At 43.4% G+C, this 19,110-nt stretch overlaps 1 protein-coding gene across 1 annotated transcript in view; it reads left to right on the top strand.

The window, feature by feature from the left end:
* Nucleotides 1–18,124: 18,124 nt before the first annotated feature.
* Nucleotides 18,125–19,110, top strand: part of SLC39A12 (solute carrier family 39 member 12) — an 84,263-nt gene continuing 83,277 nt past the window's right edge. Inside the window, exons 1-2 of the mRNA XM_077772451.1 lie at nt 18,125–18,155; nt 18,252–18,436. The gene's annotated coding sequence lies outside the window, so the exon portion shown is untranslated. The remainder of the gene's footprint in view (nt 18,156–18,251; nt 18,437–19,110) is intronic.

The following is a 19,110-nucleotide window of genomic DNA, read 5'->3' as shown; positions in this document are numbered from 1 at the left end:
CGTGACTGCCTTATTTCCCTAAGCGCAATGTTCTCAAGGTCCATCCATATTGTAGCATGTGTCAGAATGCCTTTCCTTTTAAAGGCTGAATAATACTCCGTTGTAAGTATAGTCTGCATTTTGTTGATCCATTCATTGGTCTTTGGACGCTTGGTTGCTTCCACTCTTGGTGATTATAAATAATGCTGCTCTAATCATGGGCGTGCAAATTATCTCTTCAAGACCCTGCTTTTATTTTCTTTTGGGTAATGCCAAGAAGTGGAACTGATGCGTCCTATGATAATTCTGGTTTTTTTAAAATTCATTGAGGAACCTCCATACTATTTTTCACAGTGACCACAGCATTTCATTTTCCCAACCACAGTGCATGAGGGGATAATTTCTCCACAATCCAACAACACTTGTTTTTTGTTATTTATCTACTTTTCAATAGTAGCCATCCTAAATGGTATGAGGGGGTTGCAGCATTCCTTTTTATTTTTTGCTACTTTTTAAAATTTCTTGAGTCGGGCTGTAGTGGGTGCTGTTGGATTTTTCAATGGATCTCCACCCTGTGGGAGACGAGGGTTAGGCAAATTGCAAACCTCAGCAGAGTTCTGTGTCTCCATGTCTTGTAGAAGTTTTTGACAGCTTGAAAGTAAAGAAGAATTTACAAACACTTGCACATCATGCCCTGCAGTCAGGCTCTTTGCCGCTGGGAAAGACTTGTGCACACAGCCTGGTCTGAAGTTTTCTCTCGCTCTGAAGGCTGAAGGGGTGTTAGGAGGGCAGATTCCATTTCTCAGGGCTGCTCGTTTGGGGGCAAATCTGTACTGCTTGTTTTACATCAGGTCAAGATAGAGGCTTACAAAGTGTGCAAGGCAGTAGATAGACCAAATCATTGAACCCTTTCTCTGGCCCCATCTATAGAAGAGATCTCTTCGCTCTCAGGCTGGGAGAGAAAACCATGATATCTGCTGAGTTCACGGATAGAGGCTTAAATATAAATATAAATACATATATACACACATATATATGTATTTATACATCCATATGTATTTTTATATATTTATATATAAATATATAAGTATTACTATATATATCTATATATACCTATATATCTAAATATATACTTATTTTTTTAATGTTTGTTTATTTTTGAGAGAGAAAGAGACAGAGTGTGAGCAGGAGAGGGGCAGAGAGAGGGAGACACAGAATCCAAAGGAAGCTCCAGGCTCTGAGCTGTCAGCACAGAGCATGACGCAGGGCTTGAACTCACGAGCTGTGAGATCGTGACTTGAGCCAAAGTCAGACGCTTCACCCACTGAGCCACCCAGGAGCCTCTAAATATCTGTATATTTAAATATACGTTAAATGATATGTGAAAAAAATCTATGCTAAACACTATACATGGTTTATCTCATTTAATTTTTATAATAACTCATGAGACAGATACTGTTTTATAGGTGATAAGCCAGAACTCTATATTTCATCCAAGTTTAGGTGGCTGGTATATAGAACTGAGCTATTAATCCACATGTATGTCCAGAATCTATGGACCTAACTATTACTCTCTTATGCCCCTGTTGACTGGCCTGTTAGGTCTCAACATTGCTTTTGTAATTTGAAGTAAACAGGCAGGAAATGGAGGTAAGTCACATTAATAGTGCATCACTGAGGAGCGCCTAGGTGGCTCAGTCGATTAAGTGTCTGACTCTTGATTTAAGCTCAGGCTGTGATCTCTTTGTTCATTGGGATTGAGCCCTGCATTGGGCTCAGTGCTGACAATGCAGAACCTGCTTGGGATTCTCTCTCTCCCTCTTTCTCTGCCCCTTCCCTGCTCTCTCTCTCTCAAAATACATAAATAAACTTAAAAAAAAAAAAATAGTGCATCCCTGAGTTGGTCATCAGTGGGTCCTGTGCAGGAAAATCCCGATTGGGCTTTCATTCCCTCTTTCTCAGATGTGGGTGTTCAATAATTCCTTTGATTCCATGAGATAATGCTGGATCCTAGCCTTTAAAAAATATATCCTTCATTCTTTGGCTTTATTTACTTTAAATGGATGTTGGACACTAGCATCCAAATGCCCCTTGACTGGGCGCAAGAGTAGATACAGTGACTGGTCTAAATAGTCCCAGGTCCAGATGTGTGCTCTAAGCAGAAACGGTTTATTAAATTCCAAACTTTTAAGTCTCTTTGAAGATCTTTTAGTGACCCTCTGATACCTTAAAAAACATGCCCTTCCCTGCATCTAGACCTGATATTTTCAGTAGGATGCCTACCCTTTAGTCCCTTGGTATCTAAAAAGCAATTTTAAAAATTAAGTGTGGAATGCACATTCTTGTAAAATACAACACTTTTTGCTGTTACCTATATTTGGGAACAAGCTTGGAATTAAAGGAGCCCACAGGGGGAAAGTCTTTCTGAGTTAGAACTTCACCAAGCGGGGCACAGAGGGTGAAAAACAAATGGAAAGAACATATAAAGTTGTGTTAGAGACACAGAGAGAGAGAAAGAGAGAGAGAGGGAGAGAGTTGAGAGTGTGCCACCTGCTTATCCCAGATTTCTGCTTAGATTACAGAAATCTGAACCCGGTGCCATTCAGGATCTAACTTGTGTTGCAAGAGGCAGAGTTGTCCTTATGTTTCTCAACACTTCCTTACTCTCCTCTCAGAGAAGCCTGCGCACACCAAGCCCTCAGACCGAGGAAGTGCTCAAAGGCTTTCGTCTGCTGCTAATGAGCCAGATGAAGCTGTGATTCCTCATGGCATCCCTTTAAAGGTCTTACTTTTATGTCCCCAGAGGAATCCTTGAGAGCTGAAGCTCGAAGGCAATTTGTGCTCTGTGCTAATCATTTTCTTCAAAGATATTCCCAACCTCCCTGCTTCACTTGATTTCACACAGACCTCTCTGTTTTACTACAGTGCTCAAGTCAACTTGCCTTGCCTTGCCCACCATGGTGCCAACATGGGGTAAGGGATTCCCATAGAATGCCCTGTGCCTACCCTTATCATAGTCGTGTCCTGCTGCATTCTCTTAACTGCTTGCCAGGCTTTTCTCTGACAAACTGTGACCGTGGGTAGTGATCATGCTCCGTTCGTCGCTGTATAAGCAGCATATTGTGACGTAGGCGTACTCAATAAATATCTGAGGATGATATTATATAAGTATACAAATAATGCCCAACACTCATTGAGACTTCCGATATGCCACGGCCGAGTCATTGATTGTATCGTTATTTAATTTGATTTGAGTAAATCCTCCCAACAGCTCTATGAAGGCAAGTTTTCTATTCTTATCCTCTCATCATAGAAAACTGATAGAAAGTTTAGGAAAAAGATATCATATGTTTCCCCTCGCATGTAAAACTTGAGGGAAACTTAACAGAAGACCACGGGGGAAGGGAAGGGGAAAAACTAGTTACAAAGAGAGAGGGAGGGTGGCAAACCATAAGAGATTCTTAAATACAGAGAACAAACTGAGGGTTGATGGGGGGGCGGGGGCAGGGGAAATGGGTGATTGGGCCCTGAGGAGGGCACTTGTTGGAATGAGCACCGGGTATTGTATGTAAGTCATGAATCACAGGGATCTATCCCAGAAACCAAGAGCACACTGTAGATACTGTATGTTAGCCAATTTGACAATAAATTATATTTAAAAAAAAAGAAAGAAAGAAAGTTCAGGAACGTCATCCAAGTTCACACAGCTAGCAAGTGGCTGAGGCAAAAATGGAGGCTGAGCACTCTGGCTCTTGAGTCTGTGAGCTGACTTTGAAAGAAATAGAAAAGCAAAGGAAGTAGGGACAAGGGCTTTTATCTGTCTGAACTCCCTCCCTGGACAAGAGGGAACAGAGGTCACCCAAAGTGGACTAGATCAGGGCGGAATGGAAATGGCCATGAGGTAGCGCTCTGGTTAAAACCAAAGGTAACATCAGTACAACTCCATGGTGTCAGGAGCAAAGCGGTAGGTATTTTCAGAGACAGCAACCCTGAGCAGGGGGTCCTAGTGCTGGGGGCGCAAGAACAGCGAGGTTCCCAGCACCACAGCTCCCCCATCTCCAGGATGACTATTCCCCAGGGCATCAGGGTGGGCTGTGACGTTAAGGATTTCAAAGTGCATTGCCAATGTCAGCACTGAGAACAACAAATGAGGTATTTCACTGTGGTTGTTACATGTATCATCACCATCATGAACGAATCGATAATGCATATATAGGGTACACAAATTAAAAGATTTAAAAGGATGGTGAACCCCCACACCCCACGTGGCTGCAACCGCCATCCCTCAGCCACTAGCAACTACCATTGGAGGTTGCTTGTATATTTTTCTAGAGATAAGCTATATATGTGTGTATACACACACACACAAATGTATATATATATACACATACACACACATATATGCACAGCATTTCTCTGGAAGAATATACAAGAAACTTTTAACAGTAGTACACACACACACATGAATATCCACTCACTCATCCATTTTCATCTTTCCAAGGTTTTTTTGCTTTTTTTTTTTTTACACTGTCATCCCTTCTCTGTTCACTTTATTTGATGGGTTGTGCTTCTTTTATTAAAAAAATCCTCTCTTGTCATTACATTGGGATTTGAGGGAGAGCTCAGAGATGAGCACACACTATGTTTAACTGGAAGTCTTGTTATATATTGACAGCCTGACCAAGGTAGTGATGGAACAAAGCTGGACGTGAGTACAGGACCGGGCAGTCGCAGACAATCTACGGGCAGTTGAGTCAACTCAAAGAAGAAAGGAATCTAACAAAATCCAGGCTTTTGTAATAATAACAGTAATATTCACTTGACATTTTCAGTGCCAGGTGCTGTGCTTTACATGGTCTCTCTCATTTAATCCTCACATCAATTAGGTACGTATCATCATCTGCCTTTCAGAGATTAGGACACTGGAGTTTACAAGCATCCAGTAAACGGACCAAGCTCACAAATCTTAGGAATGATGGAGCTTGGGATTTAAATTTACATCTGCCTGAAACCTTTTTCTTAACTCCTGGGGCTGCTCATGAGTAGATTGGATCAAACTTCACTTTGGAGAATGAATGTATGTCAGTGAGGACAGGCTATTCTCAGTGAAGTTTTCCAGGGTCTGTTCTTTTCAAATGACATTTGAAAAATAAGAACCGTATTATCTTAGGAACTGGGTGATGAGAACCACTTTTAGTTCTACCTGAAGACATCCCATCTATGATTTCTGATGCCATCCCAAAGCACCCCACACCTCCACTATTCCCCTGGCTTCGCCTTAATCTTTTCCCACTCTCTTAAGCTCTAAAGTCTAAAGAAATTCAAATGGGACATGCTATATAGTTTCAGAGAGAAGCTGAGTTTCCGGAAGTTCTACTTTAACAGGAAATTGGGTTTCAATAATATTATATTGATGGGATAGTTCATATTATGCATCAATTTGACAGGGCCATGGGTTGCCCAGGTAATTGGTTACACATTATTTCTGGAAGTGTCTGTGAGGGTGTTTCTCATTTGAATCAGTAAGCAGAGTAAAGCAGATGGCCCTTCTAAATGTGGGTGGGCCTCCTCTAGTCAGCTGAGGGTCTGAATAGAAAAAGGGGAAGGAGGAATTCACTCTCTCAACTTGAGAATCACTCAGCTGGGACACCAGTCGTCTCCTGCCTTTGGACTTGGACTGGAACTTATACCACCAGCTCTCCTGGTTCTAAGGTCTTTGGATTAGATATCTTGCAACTTCTCAGCTTCCATAATCACATGACCCAAGTTCTTATAATCAGTGAATCAATCAATGTCTGCCTATCTAACTTTCTATTATCTATCATCTATCTATCTATCTATCTATCTATCTATCTATCTATCTATCTATCTATCTATCTATCTATCTGTCTATCCATCTGAACTTTACCTAAATATTTCCTACTGGTACTATTTTTCTGGGAAATTAATTAAAGTGGCAGTTCCACACCAAAATGTAGTGAATAGGACCACTACACTGTGCATTTCCAGGGAATACCATTTACATCAAGGATTGTGTGAATAATACCAGGTAACGCTGAGACTTCAACTTTCCTGAATACATGGCTCTTTATCAGCAATTATGGGACCCTTATCAGTATAAGGGGACAAGAGTTCTCCTTATAGAATAAGAATGCCCTCCAGTTCAAGGAAGGTCTGATCTAGGTGTTCGCGATGTACCTTTCACAGTAGGAATCCTGGAACATAGCAATTATTTGAACAGAGGTGCTCAGTTGGGCAAGTGACGCCCATACATTAGCTGGGAGTTTTTTGTTTGTTTGTTTTTCGTTCTTTTTTTACATCTTCATTTCATCTTTAGAGGAGGAGGATGGGAAGTAGAACAAGAGATCAGAGCATGGCTCCACATGATACCATTTTCTCCATTTAGCACCTTATCATCTTGACGGTGACTATTTCTTGTTCAGTGGTTGAGCCACTTTGTTTTAAGCTGGTCCTTTCTTTCCCCAGCAAGTATCCTGATCACACCCATTCTCTTTTATTCAGACAGAGATCACAGAGTTCTAATCAACCTCTCCTCCTCTGGCCCGTTCATTCAGTTATTCATTTATTCATTCATCAGCATTTAGCATCCACTATATGCAAGACACCGTGTGAAAACAGGGATACAGAAGTGACAAGAAGACACAGTCCTTCCTCCTGTGGACCTTGGAGGCCGGGAGGAAAGACAGAATTTTTCTTTTCTTTCTTTATTTTAAGAGAGAGAAGGTGTGCGCGCACCCAAGTGCCAGCTGGGGGAGAGGCAGAGAGAGAAGGAGAATTCTAAGCAGGCTGCCTACTGTCAGCACAAAGCCCAGTGCCGGGCTCGATCTCACCAACCAAGTGATCAGGACCTGAGCCTAAGTCAAGACTAACTGACTGAGCCACCTAGGTGCCCCAGGAAAGAAATCGTTAAACAAACGATTTCATACCAATCTTTTCATTGTTATTTCAGGAAGCACAATGGAGGAAACTTACAGGAACACATGAAGGTACTATCGGGGTCAGAGAAGACTTGAGAAAGTTGAGAAGAATGGAATGAGTCAAAGCTCAGAGAAATTGATAATCAGAGGGTTGGGTGGTCAGGGAAGAGTGTGTGGGGAGAAGATACGAAGGCAAAAAAAGTATAGACTGAGCAAGGTAGAAGCCCACTGCTTAGGGTTAGGTGGCGCCATTTCTTAGCTCCCAGTGTTTACAAACCCCTAACTGAGATGATCTTTTTATTTTCCTTTCAATTCTCCAAAGCTTAACTAAAAAGGAATTCCCTAGGGGCACCTCAGTGGTTCAGTCAGTTAAGCATCTGACTCTTGATTTTGGCTCAGGTCATGATCTTATGGTTTCTGGATTTGAGTCCTGCATTGGGCTCTGTACTGATAGCTCAGAGCCTGCTTGGGATTGTCTCCCTCTCTCTGCCCCTTCCCACTCGTGCATGCACTCTCTCTTTCTCCCTCTCTAAATTAATTAATTAATTAACTTAAAAAAAAAAGGGAATTCCTGGATGGAGTGATTTTTCTCACTGGACGTGGTCCACTAAAAATGGAGTACTACCCTCTCTTAATCAGAGCTGAGTAGTTCCTCTACCCATACACAGAATACAGGACGTGTCCAGAACCACTTTGTATTATTGTTGTTTGGGAATGGGCTGCGGTCTCCCACCGGAACTAGTGCCTGAAAGATCTGAGAGTATAGGTCTTCATATCTTACATGAGCTGCAACAGTAACTCGCACATAGCAGGTTCTAAACAGGGGCTTGCTGAACTGAATATTATGTGTTGATTTAAAGGTTTTCTGGAAATTATTTGTGGAAAATTTACTCTTAAGGGAATCTTTCTTTTAGTAAATGGTAATGACAACTTCTGCTTTCTAACATTAACTGTTCTGGGATTATTTCCCCTATCAACCCTCTATGTTTCCTACCCTATTCTGAACCAGAAGTTGGAATTTTAGTGCTTCTTTGCCTCAGGGGTTTTGCACAGAGAAGACAGACATGTTTGATATCAAAGGGTCCTCCTATCTTTCCTAAGAGCCAGCTTTCATCAAAAAGAGTATGCCAGGGCTCCCTGAGGATGAGGAGAGAGAAGGAAGAATTTTTGAGAGAAGAGGGAGAAAGAAGGGAAATGTCGCCCGCACGTGCAATGGGTCCACTGAGGACCAGAGGCTGACTCACCGCACTGATGTGGTGCTTGGGGTGGCCAGACTTCAGAGGAGCACCTAGAAGTGACAAAGGGGTTTCCATTCTCCGCAAAGACGCTGAGCCCCACGTGCAGAGTGGAAACAGCAGAGGCAGTAAAGAAAAGCAGACCACAGGAGTAGGGATAAGAAGATTCTTAGCAATGAATGACCAGAGTACCCCTCTGATTGGAAGGTTTTGCTAGTGTTTGACCTGGGACCTTTCCACCACCTGAGAATGGAATTCCCTCCAGCCAGCATGCATGGAGGCTCAGAGTCAGACTGAAGTTGACATGGGAAAATAAAGAAAAGCCATATGTCTCACACACACGTTGGCAACTCTCTCTGTCAACAGCTTTGTGGGTAATTGTTGACTGATGGATTTAAACCATTTGAAAAGGTGATGGGTTTCCTCAATATTGGATACATAGGTTTAACAAATTTACTGGAAAGTAAGTTCTCTTTCCTCAGTGGTTTACATTTTAACATCCTGTGGGAAAATTTTCTGGATTGCCTTCAAGTGCACTGTTTGTGCCCATTGTCAGAACTCATGACATAAAAGTTGGTTTCAGATTCTGTGTCTCCCTCTCTCTGCCCCTCCCCAGCTTGTGCTTTGTCTCTCTCTGTCTCTCAAAAAATAAATAAACGTTAAAGAAATTTTTTTCAAGTTGGTATCTTCCCAATATTGGCATCCTCCATTCCCAGAGCCTGCTGTCTCTCTCACATAGGAATTCGGTTCATGCATCACCACCCTACGATTCTACATTTAGCAACAGATTCCCAAAATGGTGACTCCCCCTTTCTTCATTTTCAAATGGTAGTAGTCTTATGTCTAACTAACACAGTTCAGTGACTGTGTGACAGTTCACTGATGGTGGCCATTTTCCATTCATGGGTGCTTACTACATACTGTATGCAGTTCTTGATGCTGTGGCTACAAAAATGATTCAGACCCATGCCCAGTAATGGGTGAGATAAAGTAAACACATATATCACCATATCCTGGGACGAGCTGGATAAAAACAAAGTATCACAAGGCAAAGATGATGTGGATTCTACTACCACATGGGAATCATGGAGCCTTTCTTTAAAAGAAACTGTTATTTGAGCCGGGTCCAGGGAAAACCAAACCAAACAAACTGTAGACTTGGCAGCAGAGGGGAGACAGGGCCCTTACAGCCTGAAAAAATAGCATGAATACTAGAACGTAGAGAAGCTGAGGGCAGTGGCTTGGAGAAGGAGCTGGATACAGAGGGACCCGAGAGCAACTTCTCATGGAATTGTACTGGAGGGCTTGCACAATACTTGCAGAGTGATGACAGTCCATTTTATTGAGCTCATAGCTGTGCCAGGTACCAACATGCCATGAAGGCAGGTAATATCCTCATCTTTAAAAATAGGAGAAGCTCAAAGGGCCCATAAAATATCCTGCCTGGGGACAGCATTCTCCAATTCTTATTATCATCACAGCCTGCTTTAACTCTAGAAACCATGCTCGCTGGCAGTTTTTATTTATTTATTATTTAATTTTTTGAATAGTTTATTTTTGAGACAGAGAGAGACAGAGCACAAGCAGGGGAGGGTCAGAGAGAGAGGGAGACACAGAATCTGAAGCAGGCTCCAGGCTCTGAGCTGGCTGTCAGCACAGAGCCCAATGCGGGTTCAAACCCATGAACCGCGAGATCATGACCTGAACCGAAGTTGGACACTTAACCGACTGAGCGGCCCAGGTGCCCTGGCAGTTTTAATAAGTATTGCAAAGAGCCCTCAGCTATTGTGGAATTTCACAAACAATAAGAAGTACTTTCCAAAACAAGGGATGCCTGGCTGGCTCAGTCGGTGGAGCATGAGACTCTTGATCTTGGGGTTGTGAGTTCGAGTCCCAGGTTAGGAGTAAGTAGAGTTTTACTGAATAATAATAATAAAAGACTATACTACCAAAACACAATCATCACTCTTCTCACATTTATATATTAGGATTCCCTCCTTTAAATGAAAAGGTTTTAAAGTTTATTTATTTATTTTGACAGGGATGGGTAGCAGAGAGAGAGAGAGGGAAGGAGAGAATCCCAAGCAGGCTTTGTGCGGTCAGTGTAGAGCCTGATGTGGGGATTGATCTCATGAATGTGAGATCATAACCTGAGTTGAAATCAAGAGTCAGACATTCATCTGACTTAGCCACCCAGGAGCCCCCTCCCATAAATTTCTAAAAGAGAGTTTTGATGCTGAAACAAATACATGATTTTAAAAAAGGAAAATTATTGATTTAATCCAATCCTCTTTTATTTATTTATTTTTAAAATTTATTTCTGAGAGAGAGAGAGAGAGACAGTGTGAGCAGGGGAAGTCAGAGAGATAGGGAGATACAGAATCTGAAATAGGCTCCAGGCTCTGAGCAGATGTCAGCACAGAGCCCGACCTGGGGCTTGAACCCATGAGCTGTGAGATCAGGACCTGAGCCGAAGTCGGATGCTTAAACGACTGAGCCACCCAGGTACCCCTCTAATCCTCTTTTAGAAATGATTATATTTTCCCTCTTGTGCAAAATTATACATATTTACTATAAAAATGTGGAAAATATAGAAAAAAGGAAAAATCACCTGTATATTCCTACCATCAGTGGGGAACTATTAATACTTAATTTATACTAATATTCTTACCATGAATGTATGACATAGTTATGACCTACATAACATTATGCACAAATGTTTCAAAATAACTTTTCTTGTTATACCATGTACCTGGTAATGAGATAAATATTGGAAATACAGACAAGAAAATACACCCAAATAATAAGCACTGAACAATCTATTTTGTAGAATTCTTGTGACTCCCCTTAGTTAATATAAAGGTTGAACCATTCTTTCTGGCAATATTTGAGTTCAAACCTTTTTAAAACTGTCATTAACTTAACGGATATTCAACAGACAGAAATCTCAGCACATCACATAATTCTGATATATCCATCAGTTGACACCATCATCTTAATCTTAAAAGCAGGATAAGGGGTCCCCTGGGGGACTCAGTCAGATGACCCTTGACGTCCGCTCAGGTCATGATCTCACAGTTTGTGAGACTGAGCCCCATGTCTGGCTCTGTGCTGGGGATTCTCTCTCTGACCCTCCCCTGCTCTCTCTCACGCTTTGTCTCAAGTAAATAAACTTTAAAAAAATACTTTTTAAAAAAAAGCAGGATACAGTGTGAAATAAGAGTTCTGCTATTTTTCTAAAAATATTCTAGAAACCTCATGGGTTGGGTTTGTGGAGTAAAAAATGTATTTGCCGGTTATGTACCTTAATATCCTTTCACCTCACATTACAAAGGACTAGAGTTTAATTTTAGCAACAAGCAAATAAGAAATTAAAAAGGAAAAAATTTCTTTAGACGGGCACTCAAGATTCTGAGTAAATATTAAATGTTGAATATATGCTTTGTAATATTTGTGGTAAACCCCAGGAGGGCTTGGAAACAAGTGAAGTTGGGGTGTGGCTAGATCAAGAAAGATGTTGTAAGAACTTCCATTGTGTCCATTTCCCCAACAAAGAGCATGGATGAAAAATACAGCCTTTTGGAATGTTCAATGGCCATAATTACCTCTGTAATTTCCTGTGTTTCTCCCTTTGACACCTTATGCTCCCCAGTGACCCCTACCTCCTAGTATCCACCTCCTTATGATAGATACCCCCTGCCCTGCCCCAGTGTGGGTGAGGTATGTGATTCCCTTCTGACCAGTGAAATAGGAAATGACCCTCTGGGATTAGAATTCCTAAAATTGCCCACAGTCCCATGAGTTTGCAAGTCTGTCCTTCCATGGGCAAGTCTTCAAGAGAAACCCCAGCCCTACGGGGCACCTGGGTTGCAGCCTGATGAGGCTCTAAAACAGAGAACCCACATCAGCCAAGTCGGGACTCCTGCCCCACAGAAATGGTGAGATAACAAACGTGTCCTGTTGATAGTCTAAATCTGTGTTAATCGGTTATGCAGAAGGAGATGACTAATCCACCTATTTACACAGTGATTCATCCAGAGTGAGTCAGAAAGTAGTTGGGAAATTAAGCGGTCACCGGGCCTCTTCAAACCCACTCTCCATTTCTATTCCCTTTTTCCATGTCTGAAAAAGTCGCTTCAAGAAACAGAAAAAGATGACAAGACACCTCATTGTTGTCTCACGGGGGCGCCATTGTTTGCACTTGGCACAAATGAACAGAAGACTTGGCAAAATGGACCTCGAGGAGTCCCCAGTGTAGGGGCTTATCGGTTTCACTCCATCAAAACTACAGGGACAGGGTGCCAGGGGCCCAGCGGTGACTTGGATGATAACTTTCCTGTTGAGGCTCCTTCTTCTGTCTTCGTGCTCCTCCAACTTGAGTGGGGAAGCCCTTGGCCTCCTGCTCCTTAGGTCACTGGGGCCACAGGCAATGTCAATGCTGCCTCCCAGATGCTCCGTTTGATGTCTCCAGCAGAAGTCCACTCACTCCCACCTCACCACCTCATGGCCGTGTCACGTGCCTCACTTGCAAGGAGCCTGGAAACATGTGGCGGATGGATATGGGGTGAGAGCCTGGCAAAGTCTGCCCCTCAAAGTTCTGTTCCCACAGAAAGAACCATGGAAAGACAAGAAAAAATGAAGGGAGGAAGTAAAAAGACAGGAATCAATGACCTGGAAAGCAAGTTATACATGAGGATTCATCAAAGCCAAATGAGAAGGTAAAGTTTTGAAATGACTAATAAACTAGATCCATCCCAGCAAGGCTAATAGGAGTAAAAACGATGAGCTTCAAAATCATGTATATAATATAACCCAAATTATATTAAAATAATAAAAAGAGGTAAACTAAAAGGTAACTTATAATACACTGAGGCACTTTTTTTTATACTCTTAGGTGTTTTCTGTAGTTTATTTTTTATTTTTTAATTAAAAAAATTTAATAGTTTATTGTCAAATTAGTTTCCACATAACACTCAGTGCTCATCCCCACAAGTGTCCTCCTCCATGCCCATCCCCCCTCCCCCCTAATTAAAAATTTTTTTTAACATCTATTCATTTTTTGAGAGCTAGAGACAGAGCATGAGTGGGGGAGGGGCAGAGAGAGAGGGAGACACGATATGAAACAAGCTCCAGGCTCTGAGCTGTCTGCACAGAGCCTGATACAGGACTCGAACCCACCAACCATGAGATCATGACCTGAGCCAAAGTCAGACATTTAACTGACTGAGCCCCCCCAGGCAACCCTCTAATTTTTAAATTAGTGATCATATATGGCTTTCTTTCCTAAGGAGAAGAAAAATGTTGTTTGAAAGCTGCACATGAAATGTATGTTTCCTCTAAGAATCATGTTTACTATCCTCTTCCAAATCAAAGATGGCCGCAAGGTCTGAATTCAAGACAATTGACATTTTCTAATGTTACTACAGTGATGCTGGCCGTGTCACAGAATCAGAAGTGTTGTAAGGTAGTCCTTACCCTGGAGGGGCTGTCTTCTCGGTGGAATATTCTGCTTTTCCTCTGAGAAATCGTTTGGTGAACAAGTTGCATTTATCTCACATGCTGGTAGGTTGCCCCATTAGGTATTCCTGAAAAGTAGAGCCTGAGATTCTGTTGGTTTTAAAGTTCTATATTTGCTTAAATTTTTTTTCCTCTGGGAATTTTTGGGCTGAAAGGTCTGGGGAAGAATTGAAAAATCAGAATGTAGCCGATTATTTCCTTAATGATGGGCTCTCATCGGAGTCCTTGGTGTGTTTCCCCTTGCTGTGCTGTAAGAGAAGCTTGCACCTACTAATAGAAGCAAGGGATCTCATCCCAACCGAAGGCTGCTTGGTGGTGTAAATACCAGTTTCAGTGTGGACGGGGCTGGATTTCTGGTGGCACCTACGATCTGTGTGACACTGAGTGTTTCTGAGATGTCCAGTGAATTCAGTAGTTTCCATTGATATAACGTGAGGAAAATATATGTGAAGTTGCTTAGCACAGTGCCTAGGCATAAAAGACACTGAAAAAAATGTTAATAAACATTGTTATTTTTTAATATTAATAATAATAAAAAAGTATTATTTAGAGAGTTTAGTGTCTAGGAAAAAGAGGGAAGAAGACCATGTAAAGGAGCACATGGGGAGAAACTGGGCCCAGAGGTAGCTTCGAGTTCCTATTACTGCCAGAGATGGCCCCACGAGGCTGAATGCCGAAGAGGCACGCCACACAACTCTGTCACCAGCTCCAAGCCTCCTTTCCTGAGGAAATTTGCTGGGAAATCATTGAAATAGATCTATAAAATCTGTGATGACTACGGAAGCGAATGGTGATCCCTAAAGTTGTTCTACGCACAACCTGCAAAACTGTACTGGGCAGTCCAAAACTATACCCGTAAGGTGGCTTTCTCCTGGTTTCAGCGTCTTAAATTGCTGCCCTCCCGTATTTTACATTTCCCCGGGGGGGGGGGGCCCTTTAAATTCTTTCTACACCAAGCCAGGGTATACATGGCAATACTTTATAAGACTTGAAGAACAAGTTGAAACGCAGGATATACCAAAAGACGCAGAATCCACACTGAAGGAAGGACTGGTCAGTCCCCACCTGCCCTCCCACTTCCTCCACTACATCGTCCTGTGATGACACAAAGGATCTGTATCAAGAAATACTGCATCAGACGAGAGCGGTCCCAAGGGGGCTAAATGCCTTGTAACTATCAATCAGGAGTTAATGAGCTCCTTCTTTATGCATTTGCCTAGCTAACATCTGAAACCCATTACCCCTAGAGGTTGGCTCGGATTGCAGATACAAGCATGTTTGAGAAGGGTTGGTTTCAAGCTTGTGGGGGAAGCAGACGGCTACAACCCAGCGTCAGGAGGAGGTGACACCGCCGTGTTCCGCTAAGTGTCTTGTCACCCTTTATTACTCCTACTGTCTCGCGAGCTGCCTGCCGGCCCCCCGCGCCGTGGCTGGACTTGCAGGCCACATGCAGGGCTTCTCCCCGCCCCACGTTGTCCTCTCAACAGGGACGGGGACGTGGTGGGTGGCTGCCTGTGGGGGTGCAGCCAGCCCCGGGGGCCAACANTCACCGACTGCGGGGTGGCGCGCCTGTGGATAGGCTGGTTGGAGGTGGTGGGAGCCGCTGAGACGTCCTGCAGGAAGTCACGTGCAGGGCCACGCGTGAGGCTAGGAACTAGGACTTCCGGGGTGGACATCGGCATAGGGGAATCGGGAAAAAGTTTCCAAAAGTCTCAAACGGGGCGCTGTCCTGCACCACCGGTTAGAGCAAATCAAGATCCGGGTCCGCTGCAACCGGGCAGGCTATGCAATGAGACCCGGGCAGGGAAGGCAGATTCAGCACCTGCTCGTTTGGGGCGGGGCGGGAAGCCAGGGCTCAGTTCCAGAAACACGGTCCAGCCGAGGCACGGAAAGGTAGCACGCACGCTGGGACGTGATAGTGTGCTCAGCAGGTTTGGGACGACTTTGCTTTAGTCACGTCTCAGCTAGTCCCCGAGACCGATGGGGCTGAGACGGTCTCCCGGGCGGGGATGGAGGCGGCTTTGTCCATGTGCCTCGGTCCTGCGCCCACTCCCTTCCCTGCCCCGACTCGGGTCACAGCTGGGGGGTCCTGACCAGCCCCTCGCTCCTCTGCTGGACGGACGGTTCTGGACCCTGACTGCAGCTCATGTCACCAGAGAGCTCAGGAGAAACAGGCCAAGTCTCTGCCCTTGACAGTTGAGGCAAATCCAAGGGCTCCGTGATGTGCAATTAAAGAGAAGCTGGGCCTTTCTGGGAGCATTTGCCTTCCACGTTTCTGTTGAGTATTAGCAGCGTTCTCTTAGGATTATGTAACGCTGCCGCCGCCAGTTTTCATATCCAGTTAGTGACGGAGGAGCTAATCCACCCCATTTCTTTCCCTTTTCATTTCCCGCGCCTCCTTCCAGAAGCCCCCTCCCCCACCCACGCCCATCCCCGGACCTGAACTCCGAACTCCGTTCCTTCCCTTCATTCTTCAGCTTCTCTTTGTTTTCCATGGACCATGTGCCAAATACATGCACTCTGTGCATTTTGAAATCGTGGATTTTAACTTCTTAACCTCCTGTACAATTTACCACTTTGTTCTTTCAGTCCGTCCTTCATTAAGAATTTGCCGAGAGCTTGTTTCTCAGGGAGCTTCTACTAAAGACTCTGGGATCAGAATATACATGCTAATTAAAGCCCCCCCCCCGCCCCCATCCACTTACTTCCCAGGTAAGAACTTTATGCTTCCAACAAATACTTTTCCTCTTGTTTGAAGACATCTTTTTTTTTTTAATACAGATTTTCAAATGCCTTAAATCTTTTAAGCCTCTGCACCTTATAAAATTAAGGCTTTAAGGAGCTTACCTTTCCAATAAATCTTTGGTCTGAGGGTTGATAAAAGTTAGAGAATCCACTGGGAAGGAAAAAATATCTCTTTCTAACACTAAAGCCTTTCCGTTCCGCAAGGTGGAATCCTTTGACCTAGATCTGTCCCTTAACAGACAAGTGACTGGTAAGAAATTCTAGGATCTTCTTAGACTTCTGAGAGAAGTGGTAAATACCGATCTAAAATGTTAGGTTCATTAGCCACTTTTATTTGATTTTTCCTGAAAGTCTGCCAGACAGAAAGTTCTCACTTTTATCCGCCTTCATTGGTATCTCCAGAGCAGTTTTCTCCACAGCAACCAAAAACTTCTCTGGGTTGAAATAATCCTCTCCAGCTTCTAGTGCACAGTCAAGGAATTTTAAAAACAGAGGACTTTGTAATCACAAAACAGTCTCCAAGATTTAAAAGGCCACAGAGCTCCAGATAAATAATCATTTATCTTTCTTCCTAACGGTAAGCACTGCGTTTAGAAATGTTTGTATCATCCTCTGTCATTTTTTAATGCTAACATAGGAATCTTAACCTCTCTCTTTCTCTCTCTCTTTTTTAAATCATAAAAGAAATCCCAGTGTCTTTGTTACTACCCCACAGTCATTATTAGCTCATCTCTGGGCCGAGATCTGTCATGAGATGCCGTTAACACTTTGCATTCTTTAACCAGCAGATTGAAGGGATTACTTTTTTTTTTTTAAGAAGGCTGATTGGCTCTAACATTGTCCCCTATGCTTTTAGTGACCACTGAGTGTGGATTTATTTTGGCTCTTGCAGTCTAGAAACGCTCTTGTTTTTCTGTTAGTTTGTACTTTTAATAAACTAAAAACTGAAAAATGACCAGTGTTTTCTGGGCGTGACTATTTTCTTCTGTAGTACCCTTCCTTATCTAAAATCTTCTCATCCAACATAATATGGGCAATTTGAGGAATTTTTTTTCTGAAGGGATTACGGGTGGCTCAGTTGGCTAAGCAGTTGGCTAAGCAATCGACTTTGGCTCAGGTCACGGTTCGTGAGTTCGAGCCCCTTGTCGGGCTCTGAGCTGGAGCCTGCTTCAGATTCTGTGTCTCCCTCTCTCTCTTGCACCTTCCTCGTTCATACTCTCTCTCTCTCCCTCTCTCTCAGAAATAAACATTTAAAAAATTTTTAAAATAAAAAAAATTTATTTTCTCTTTATTTTTATTTACTTACTCAAGTGATAAGGACCTTATTTCACAGCGTTCTATGTTAGGATGGGATAAAATGAGGGTACTTCCTATGTGGGTCCTGTGACTTGTACTTCCTGCAAGATGAACAGAGAAACTTACCCTTCCTAACTTTTTTACTCTTTTTATTTTAGAGAGAGGCAGTGTGACAGACTTCTGGGCTGGCCTACAGATCGAAAGTCTACAGCCATGATAGTTTCCTGCTCTTCGGGGTCATAACTGACCCACAGACCCCCTACTGTTCAGAAACAGCTTGCTGTTGCAAAGCAGCTTAGCCACCCAATTAATGAATCCTTTCAAACATGTTGCAGGCCCAGTCATTAAAGCCTTTAATTTTCCCCTTTACCACAGAAATTCCTCCCCTTACAAGTTTGACACGGTGAACAGCAAGCCGCCCCACTCCATCAGCCGCTGACTCGAGGTAAAGGAAGAGTGGAAATGCGCTTCTGGACAAAGCTTCCGGGGTGTGGGGGGCCGTTTTTCCTTCTACTCAGCCTTGTTCCCTCTACTGAGACAGAAAGACACTCGACCCAGGAGAGCAGCAGCAGCACCTGGAATTCAGGCCACCTGACGGCAGTACTCCGAGCTCTCTCTGCTGGCCCCCCCCCACCCCGGAACCATTCTGGAAGCCTCTTGAAAACGTTGTTGGAGAAAGCTGGCTGCCCGCGGAGGTCACACGGAACGCAAGGAGACTGCAATCTGGTCAGTGCAACAGCATGGGATTAGGTACCGGGGCATGTTCGAAAAGGAGCAATGGCTTCTCCAGCCATTTACTTCAGTGAGGCAGAGTCAGATGCGGTGCCCAAGTGGGCAGTGCCTTGTGGTAGCCTGTGTCCCGTATTTAGGATACAACAAGTCATTCAGCATTCTACAAATGGTATTTGAAAACAGGGAGGATCTTGTTTTATTAAAATGGTAATGTTTATGGAAGCCTTTCTACGACCCTTCTGCATGTTTAGAGGTATTTAGTTATAAGTGTGAACTTTTTAAGAGAGAGAGAGAGAAAGAGCATGCACGCACAAACCCGGGGGGGGGTACCCAAGGGGACAGAGAGAGAGAGAGAGAAAGAGGGAAAGAGAGCAAGAGAGGGGGAGAATCATAAGCAGGCTTCATGCTCAGAGCAGAGTCCGATGCGGGGCTTGATCCCACAACCCTGGGATCATGACCTGAGCCAAAATCAAGAGTTGGACACTTGATCAACAGAGTCACCCAGGTGCCCCACAGGTGTGAACTTTCAGTTCTCTCTTCTTTCTGATTCACTGGTTAGATGCTATTTGTTTTTGAAGGTATAATGATAGTGATGTGATATTTGTCTAATGTTGAATTTTTTAAGTTTATTTATTTATTTTGAGAGAGAGAGCATCATGAGCATGAGT

Source organism: Crocuta crocuta, unplaced genomic scaffold (genome assembly GCF_008692635.1).
Source record: "Crocuta crocuta isolate KB4526 unplaced genomic scaffold, BGI_CrCroc_1.0 scaffold96, whole genome shotgun sequence".
In the NCBI taxonomy this organism is placed as follows: domain Eukaryota; kingdom Metazoa; phylum Chordata; class Mammalia; order Carnivora; family Hyaenidae; genus Crocuta; species Crocuta crocuta.
This window is presented reverse-complemented; position numbering and strand designations above follow the sequence as displayed.